This window comes from Myotis brandtii, unplaced genomic scaffold, assembly GCF_000412655.1.
Source record: "Myotis brandtii unplaced genomic scaffold, ASM41265v1 scaffold513, whole genome shotgun sequence".
NCBI lineage: Eukaryota > Metazoa > Chordata > Mammalia > Chiroptera > Vespertilionidae > Myotis > Myotis brandtii.
In genome coordinates, this window is record NW_005369552.1 from 3,812,290 (window position 1) to 3,822,363 (window position 10,074).

At 42.1% G+C, this 10,074-nt stretch overlaps 1 pseudogene; it reads right to left on the minus strand.

Moving 5' to 3' along the window:
• Positions 1-5,674: 5,674 nt before the first annotated feature.
• LOC106727978 overlaps positions 5,675-10,074 on the minus strand; it is a 9,453-nt pseudogene continuing 5,053 nt past the window's right edge.

Here is a 10,074-nt window from a genome sequence, read left to right on the forward strand (position 1 = left end):
GGTGGGGTTCCTCAGCCTGGCCTACGCCCTCTTGCAGTCCAGGAGCCATCAGCCACTGCCACTGCGCTCGCCAGCTGTGAGCCCAGCTTCTGGCTGAGCAGTGCTCCCCTTGTGGGAGCGCACTGACCACCAGGGGGAAGCTCTTGCATTAAGCATCTGCCCCCTCATGGTCAGTGCACATCATAGCTACCAGTCGTTCCGCCATTGGGTCGATTTGCATATTAGCCTTTTATTATATAGGACTAGAGGCCCAGTGCACAAAAATTTGTGCACTCAGGGGGGAGGGGGGGTCCCTCAGCCCGGCCTGTGCCCTCTCGCAGTCTGGGACCCCTCGGGAGATAACGACCTGCTGGCTTAGGCCTGCTCCCGGGTGGCAGAGGGCAGGCCCAATCCCTAGGTGCAGCCCCTGGTCAGGCTCAGAGCAGGGCCGATTGGGGAGTTGGGGCGCCGCCCCCTGTCATGCACAGAGCAGGGCGGATCGGGAGGTTGCAATGCCACCCTCAGTCACGCTCAGGGTAGGGCCGATTGGGGGGTTGGGCCGCCGCCCCCTGTCACGCTCAAGGCAGGGTCGATGGGGAGGTTGCAGCACCACCCCCTGTCACACACAGAGCAGGGCCAATGAGGGGGTTGGGGCACTGCCCCCTGTCACGCACAGAGCAGGGCCAATCAGGGGGTTGGGGCGCTGCCCCCTGTCACTCACAGAGCAGGGCCCATCAGGGGGGTTGGGGCGCCACCACTGTCACACTCGGGGCAGGGCTGATGGAGAGGTTATGGCTCTACCCTGTCACACACAGAGCAAGGCCCGTGGAGGGGGGTTGGGGCGCCACCCTCTATCACCCACAGAGCAGGGCCGATCAGGCGGTTGGGGTGCCATCACTGTCACACTCGGGGCAGGGCCGATGGAGAGGTTATGGCTCTACCATGTCACACACAGAGCAGGGCCGATCAGGGGGAGTTGGTGTGCTGCACCCTGTCAAACACAGAGCCGCAGGGCAATCAGGAGATTGGGGAGCTCCCCCCTATCAGGCACAGAGCAGGGCTGATCAGGGGGTTGGGGTGCCTTCCCCTGTCACGAACAGAGCAGGGCAGATAGGGAGGTTGTGGCCCCGCCCCCTGTCACACACAGAGCCGCAGGGCAGTCAGGAGATTGGGGAGCTCCCCCCTATCAGGCACAGAGCAGGGCCCATGGGGGGGGAGGTTGGGGCGCCGCAGCCTGTCACACACAGAGCCGCAGGGCAGTCAGGAGATTGGGGAGCTCCCCCCTATCAGGCACAGAGGAGGGCTGATCAGGGGGTTGGGGTGCCTTCCCCTGTCACGAACAGAGCAGGGCGGATAGGGAGGTTGTGGCCCCGCCCCCTGTCACACACAGAGCCGCAGGGCAGTCAGGAGATTGGGGAGCTCCCCCCTATCAGGCACAGAGCAGGGCAGATCAGGAGGGTGCAATGCCACCCTCAGTCACGCTCAGGGTAGGGCCAATTGGGGGGTTGGGGCACCGCCCCCTGTCACACACAGAGCAGGGCCAATGGGGTGCCTGGCCAGTCTGGGTGAGGGGCTGAGGGCTGTTTTCAGGCTGGTGGGTGACTGAAGCTTCCAACCACTCCTTTTTTTCTTTTTCTTTTTATTCTGGGCCAGCTTTAGCTCTGAGGCTTGGCTCCAGCTCTGAGACCTTGGCTGCTGAAAGCAGGTATCTGATTTGTTTGGGTTCTATAATCGAAACACTGTTTCAACTCCAGCTCTGAGGCCTGGCTGGCTGAAAGCAGGTTTCTGGGGTTTTGTTTAGCTTCTATATTTGTAACAATGTTTCAAACTGCAAGCTCAGAGGCCGTCAGCGGCAGGCGGGGAACGTTGGCTTCCTCCGTCACTGAAGCAAGCAAGCCTCATGTTCGCTTCAAGCTGCCTGGCTGCCGGCCGCCATCTTGGTTGGCAGTTAATTTGCATATTTCACTGATTAGCCAATGGGAAGGGTAGCGGAGGTACGACTAATTACCATGTTTCTCTTTTATTAGAAAGGATAGTCACCATGCTGTATATTACATCCCCATGACTTATTACTTCATAATTGGATGCTTGTGCCATTTGGCCACCTTCACCCATTTCACTTACCCCCTCACTCCCTGCCACATCAATCACCAATCTGTTCTTTGTAGCTATGAGATTGAGGTTTGTTTCTGTTTGTTTTTAGGTTTACATATAAGTGAGATCACATGGTATTTGTCTTTGTATGTCTTTCCTAGTTCACATAGCATAATGCCCTTGAAGTCCATTCATGTTGCAAATGGCAAGAATTCGTTCTTTTTCGTGGCTGAATAATATTCTATTTTATATGTATAACATTTTCTTTATCCATTCATTTATTGATGAGCACAGGTTGTTTCCATATCTTGATTCTTGTGAATAATGCTGCAGTGCACATAGGGGTGCATATATCTTCTTTTAGTGTTTTTGTTTTCTTAAGATAAATACCCAGAAGTGGGATTGCTGGGTCACCTGGTAATTCCATTTTTAATTTTTTGAGGTTCCTCCATACTAGCTTCCATAGCATGGTACCAATTTACAATCTTACCAACAGTGCACAAGGTTTCCCTTTTCTCATGCTAGCATTTTTTCTCTAGGTTTTTTTTTTTTTTTTGTAATTGCCTTTTTTTGTGCTTTTTAAAATTTATTTTTAAATATATTTTTTATTGTTGATAGTATTACAGATATTTCCCATTCCCTCTAGCCTTTCCTTCCAGCCCCTACCCCCCAGGTCTTCACTCCCCTATTGCTCATGTCCATGGGCTATGCATAAAAGTATATAGGTTCTTTGGTTTAATCTCTTCTCATCCCTCCAACCCCACATCAAGGTATGTCAGTCTGTTCCATGCTTCCTTGCTTGCTTCAGGTCTTATTTTGTTGGTCAATTCATTTTGTTCATTAGATTCCACAAATAAGTGAGATCATGTAATATTTCCCTTTCTCAGATTGGCTTATTTTACTTAGCATAATATTTTCCAGGTCCATCCATGCTGTCCCAAAGGGTAAGAGAACCCTCTTTTTTATAGCTGCATAGTATTCCATAGTGTAAATGTCCCACAGCTTTTTTATCCACTCATTTACTGAAGGGCAGTTGGGCTGTTTCCAAATCTTAGCTATTATAAATAACACTGCTATGAACATAGGGGTGCATATATTCTTTCTGATTGTTTTTTGGGGGTTTTAGGATATATTCCCAGAAATGAAATTGCTGGGTCAAATGGAAGTTCCATTTTTAAATTTTTGAGAAAACTCCATACTGTTTTCCATACTGGCTGCACCAATCGGTATTCCTGCTAGCATTGAACTAGTGTTCCCTTTTTCTCCACATTCTCACCAGCACTTGTTGTTTGTTGATTTTTTTATGATAGCCATTCTGACAGGTGTAAGGTGATATCTCATTGTAGTTTTAATTTGCATTTCTCTGATGATTAGTGAATCTGAGCATTTTTTCATGTGTTTCTTGGCCATTTTTATGTCCTCTTTTGAGAAATGTCTATTCAGGTCTTCTGTCCATTTTTAAAAAAATATATTTTTGTTGATTCCAGACAGGAAGGGAGAGGGAAAGAGAGATAGAAACATTAATGATGAGAGAGAATCATTGATCAGCCGCTTCCTGCATGCCCCACACTAGGGATAGAGCCCACAACCCGCTGCCCATTTTTAAAAATTTTTTTAAATATATGTTTTTATTTTTATAATCCTCAAGCAAGGATATTTTTCCATTGATTTTTTTTTTTTTTAGAGAGTGTAGAAGGGAGAGGGAGAGACAGAGAGAAATACCGATGTGAGAGAGACACATCAATTGGTTACCTCCTGCATGCCCCCTACCAGGGCCAAGAGCCTGCAACTAAGGTACAAGCCCTTGACCAGAACCAAATCCAGGACCCTTCAGCCTGAAGGCCTATGCTCCATCCACTGAGCCAAACCAGCTAGGTTCCACTGCCCATTTTTTAATTGGATTGTTTGTCTTCCTTTTGTTGAGCTGTAGATAATTGCCATTTTGACAGTTGTGAGATATCTTGTGGTTTTGATCTGCATTTCCCTGATTATTAGTGATGTTGAACATCTTTTAATACAGGCAGTCCTCGAGTTACGTCGGACTCGACGTACATCATTTTGTGGTTATGTCGCCATCTCCCATTTACAGTATTTATAAAAAAAAAGTCCTGTCATTTCGATGTATGTACATATGTGCTTTATGTTTTTTATTATTTATTTAACACAAGTAAAGGTCAGGAACTGTTATCTTTTAAATATTTTTTACTGTTTCACTTCATTACTGCTGTTTATGTGCTCCATGTGAGTGACATAGGTGCTTATGTAGGTGGGTTCTTATTTATGGCGAAAATCATGTTCCGTCGCACCATAGGAATGGATCTCCGATGTAACCTGAGGACCTACTGTATACCTGTTGGCAATCTGTATGTCTTCTCTAGAATAATGTCTATTCAGATCCTCTGCCCACTTTTAAATAGATTGTTTGTTGTTGTTGTTGCTATTGAATTGCATGATTTCTTTTTATATTTTGAATATTAACCCCTTATCATATATACTAGAGGCCTGGTGCACGAAATTCGTGCGGGAGGGGGGCGGTTGTCCCTCAGCCTGGCCTGCATTCTCTCCAACTGGAACCACTTGGGGGATGTCCAACTGCTGATTCAGTCAGACATCCCTCTCACAATCTGGGACTGCTGGCTCCTAACCGCTTGCCTGCCTGCCTGCCTGATTGCCCCTAACTGCTTCTGCCTGCCTGCCTGCCTGCCTGCCTGATTGCCCCCTAACCATTCCCCTGACGGCCTGATTGATGGCCAACTGCTCCCCTGCCAGCCTGATCGCCCCCAACTGCCCTCCCCTGCCAGCCTGGTTGCCCCCAACTGCCCTCCCCTGCTGGCCTAATCTCGCCCTCAACTGCCTTTCCCTGCTGGGGGCCTGATCTTGCTCCCAACTGCCCTCTCCTGCAGGCCTGGTTGCCCCCAACTGTCCTCCCCTGCAAGCCTATTCACCCCCAACTGCCCTCCCCTGCCAGCCTGATCACCTACAACTGCCCACCCCTGCTGGCCTGTTTGCCCACAACTGCCCTCACCTGCCAGCCATCTTGTGATGGCCATCTTGTGGCGGCCGTCTTGTGATGATGTGAGGGTGGCCATCTTGTGGCAGCCATCTTGTGATGACATCATGCGAGGGTGTTGTGCGAGGGTATTATGCCACCTAGGCTTTTATTATGTAGGATGATTTGCAAATATTTTCCCCCATTCAGTAAGCTGCCTTTTCATTTGTTGATAGAGTATGTAACTTCAAAAAATACTAAAATGAAATGATTTTTCTTTACCATAGAAATATTTATTTTTACCTTTTTGGGGAAGATATAATGCAGAAGAATACATAAAACTATCTATACAGTTTAAAGAATAATATTAAACAAACACCCATGTAACCTAAATATTATTTTCTTTCTTTTTTATAGTCAATAATATTGTAACAACCACATATGGTGGTGCCATGTCAGCACTTGAAACATCAGGGGGACCATGCTGCAAAGTATATGACTGTCCAACCACCATGCTGAGCACCTGAAGTCATCACAATGCAATACCAAATGCAAATTATATTTGAAAAACAGAACAAAAGAACACTCTGCATGTTTTCAGCCCATCTTCCTTTAGACTTGTGGTTGCCCTTCCCCTGCTTCTGGGATGTAAACAGGTTCTAGTTTTGGTAAAATCTCACCCTTGATATCAGCTTTGCCCTTGCCCCCTGTCTTTGGGTGAGCCAGTTCTTGAAGATCAGCATCCTGTCATGACATTGAATCTCAGATGCTCCTGCATCATCTTTCTCTTGATCAGGTGTAATATCCTGACTCTCAGTTGGTGACTCTTTTTAAAAAAATTTTTTTTAATTGATTAAGTTATTACATGTGTGTCCTTATCCCCACATTGATACTGGTCCTCAGTAGGCTGCTGGACAACCACTGGCTAGGAAGATTCTTCATCTTCTAGTATTTTTTTCCATATGGATTGTGAGATTACATGCCCTCTCATATTTCACACAGTTGAATCTCAACTAGCTAGAAAGAATCAAGACAGAAGGAACATAGCTACCTCTGGCCCAGCTCTCTAAATACGTACTTTTTAGAAAGGCAGAATCTGGTCCTTGAATTTGACTGGTATGGAGCTTGCAGGGCAGGCATGGAACGGGTTGTTAGAGCATATAAATGTACAATAGTATGGATTTAGGGTGGGCAGAAAGGAAGTGGCAGAGGTAATGACATATTACCTATCTTCAAAGACCCGAAAAGACATTCAGCAGCAAGGCATGATGCCAAGACCAGTGACTCAGCTTCTCTCTCAACATCTTAACTCTACTGTAGTATAAATAATCCAGGTTTGATTGTACTTAAAGAGACAATTGTGGATTATATCATATACTCTATGATATTCATAGAATGTCATAAAGATGATATTCTAACCCATTGATAAGAGGTAATAATTGGAGCATTCTTGTAGCAAATTTTCTTATAAACTTTACATTCTTAGGTTTCAAATGCCAATTTAAAATCACTTTGATTCATCTGGCACTATAGCATCACAATTCCATTTTTAATCCCTGGAGTATCAAAGATTACTCTGTGCTTCAACTTAAAAGCTCTCCCTCTGGTCCCAGGTGCAGAGGCATTTTTTTTTTGCAGCTAACTGCAGGAAACCTTTCTGTCATCTTGCCTGTCAGAGTTGCACCAAGTGCACTCAGTCCTTCAGTTGTCATTTTAATGGATAACTTTGCAGGTGTTATAAAGGGAATCTATCCAGAAAGAACATGATCAAGAGAAGCTCAAAGAGGAATGAAAAATGTGAAGCTTTTATTAAATGTCATCCTTTTTAAAGTTGATAGTCAAAGTCTTTGGGAAAAAAAGGCACCTTGTGAAATGACACAGTTCCATCTACTCTATTTGGTGCGGGGGAGGCTAAAGTGTCCATTTTCATGTATGCAGCTTATTAGAAAAACTAATCACTACATATCTAAAGCCACTGGGCTATTTTGTTTTTAAAGGCTACTTTTAATGTTCTAAATTTAAAATGGCAAAAAATATTCTTACACACTTCATAATTTTTTTTTGCCACAGATTTACACGGATGTTTCAGGTTGGTCAAATATAAATATGCCTCATATCTTTCTCTGAAAGAAGTCTGTCACGTGATGGGAGAAGAAATCCAAGCACCAGTGGAATTTTATGCTGCCGCTCTGACCTTCAGCCTTTCCTGCACATAGCAGAGGCCAACCCAATCTTTGTTTCTTCAATCTTCCACCAAGTTTTTCTTTTGAAATTTTATTTTCTTTACACACAGACAATTTTTCTTAGATTCCTAGGAAGCAGGCTTCTTGGTAGAAGAAAACTGAGTAACTTCCACCGTTAGAGAGCTCTTCAAATAATTTTTTTTAGTGCTATCACTTATTTCATATGCAGGTGACATGGTTGTCAATGTAGAAAATCTGATGCAATTTTACCAAAAAATATAAATAAAAACTACTAGAACTAGAACTAGTAAATGAATTTAGCAAGGTTGCAGTATAGAAGCTTAATATAAAAATCAATTGTATTCCTATACATTAATAATCAGAAATTAAAGTTTACAGACAATACCATAAAATAGCATTCAAAATATGCATATTAGAGATAAATCTGCCAAGAGTATGCAAGACCTATACACTGAAAACCATAAAACATTAATGAGAAAAATTAAAGACCTAAATAAAGTAACATGCTATGTTTATGTCTCTGAAAACTCAATGTTGTTAACATGTCAGTTCTTTCCAAATTACCTATATATTCAATTCAATCTCAATTAAAATCTCAGTTGGCTTTTTTGTGTTGAAATTGACAAGTTAATTCTAAAATTTACATTAAAATGCAAAATATCTAAATTAACTAAAATGCTTTTAAAAAGTTGAACAATTGAAATCTACCTGATTTCAAGACTATCATAAAACATAAGTAATCAGGACTATGTGGAAACAGCATATAGATAAATAGATCAATAGAATAGAAGAAAGATTTTAAAAATATATAGATCAACATATAAGGACAACTGATTTTTGACAAAGGTGCAAAGACAAAAGTTGGATATCCATATATCAAAAAAGAGAACTTCATTGATACCTCTTACCATATACAAAAATTAAGTCAAAATTAATCATAGATTTAAATACAAACTCTAACTATTAATCTTTTGAAAAAAAAACATAAGAAACTAAAAAGGCAAGCTACAGAGTGGGAGAAAAACTGTGCATTTAAATTATTAAGTTTATTTCTTAACTATTGAGTTTCAAGATAAAAGTCTTAAAATTTTGTTATAGATAAAAGTTATTTATTAGGCATAAGTTTTGGAAATGTTTTAATTCAATTCGTTTGTCTTTTTATTCTTTAGTCTTTTAAAGAGCAGACATTTTTAATTTTGATAAAGTCCATTTATCAATTTGTTCATTTATGAATTATTCTTTTGGTGTCATATTAAATAAATCTTTGTCTAACCCAGTGTTACAAATGTTTCCTCCTAAGTTTTCTTTTAGAAGTGTCAGTGTTTCAAAGGGATGGTTAAACTGTTCTCTACTGCTCCAACATGGCTTCAATAGGAAGTCCCGTTTCCCAGAGGATTTTAACAGTACCCAGATATCTCAAAATTATATTTAAAATGCAAATTTAGTTTATATACAATGAATAGGAAAAAATCTCAACAACTCATAAGGAAGAATAAATTACTAGAAAGTTGTCTACCCTGTGGTGATCTGAATCTTGATAGCTATAATAAGTTGTTGCATGAAGTAAGGTTGGGCACACTTGAAACAAATGGAAAGATAGTATTTCTCAGCAAAGAAAAGCAAGCTGTAAAAAAAAAAAAAAAATCCACCCAAACAAACAAATACTTTAGAATAAAAAATAAAGTAAGTAATGATGACAAAGGAAAGAATCTATAAACTTGAATAAGCAATATAAATTATCCAATCTGAACAACAGAGAAAAAATATATTAGAAAAAGCAAAGTTATCAGGTCTCAGAGACCTGTGGAGTCGTAGTAAAAGGTATAGCATTCATTCCAGATGTGTCCTTGGAGAAGAAAATGTGATTGGTGCAGAATATTTGAAGAAGTAATGTCTGAAAACACCCCAAATTTGGTGAAAGACATAAATTTACAAATTCAAAAAGTTTAGACAATCTCTAACTGGATAAGCTGAAAGGAAATCATGCCCAGATAAATCTTAATCAAGCATATAAAACCCAATATAAAACCCAAACTGAGTGGTCCAAATTCATTCATTTTTCAATTTTCAAAGTGCAATTCTGGCCCAAACCTCTGGACGGGCTTAGAACTCTGCCAGTAACACTCTGTGCAGGAGGAAGAAACATTTCCCATTTCGTGTCTCTGGCAGGCAGGACTCCTCTGCTTTGTTTCAAGATTAATTTTCTCGCTAAATCTTTGTACTTTTTGTTCTCAAAATCTTTATGGAAAGAACAGGCAGATCTGGATGATCCAGATGGCTTTGGCCAAGCAATGTCACAGTGCAGATGGAGCACCCAGCTAGGCTTGGGGAGGAGGGAGAACTTTCCCTAATTTTTTCTCTTGGGTTTCTTTGTCTCCTCCCTGTGGCAGCTACTTCATGACCTTAGTTGGCCCATCAATGTGACTCCCTTTAGAAATGACTCTTTAAAGTGGTATCTCACTTGTTCTTATCATAGGTCCTAAAGTTGTGACATATCTTTGTCTTGTTTTTCCAGTGCAATGATGATGCTTATGATAGATACTACTCATGAGGTCTTTGGTCTTGCACCACTCCCTGCTTGACAGCTGACTTTCACTCTGTGCTTCTTTGAGCTTCCCTTGGAAAGGCCACTAGCCACCAGGCCTGTACTCAGCATCACCCGCCATCTTTCCCTGAATGCTTTGCAGCGCCTGAGGAACTGTCACCTGCACCCCTTTGTTATTTTGTAAGTCAATATTGAACCCCAGGAATATGTGAGAATGGGAGAACACAAAACTTTGATTGAGCAAAGCACCCAATGAGAAGTGG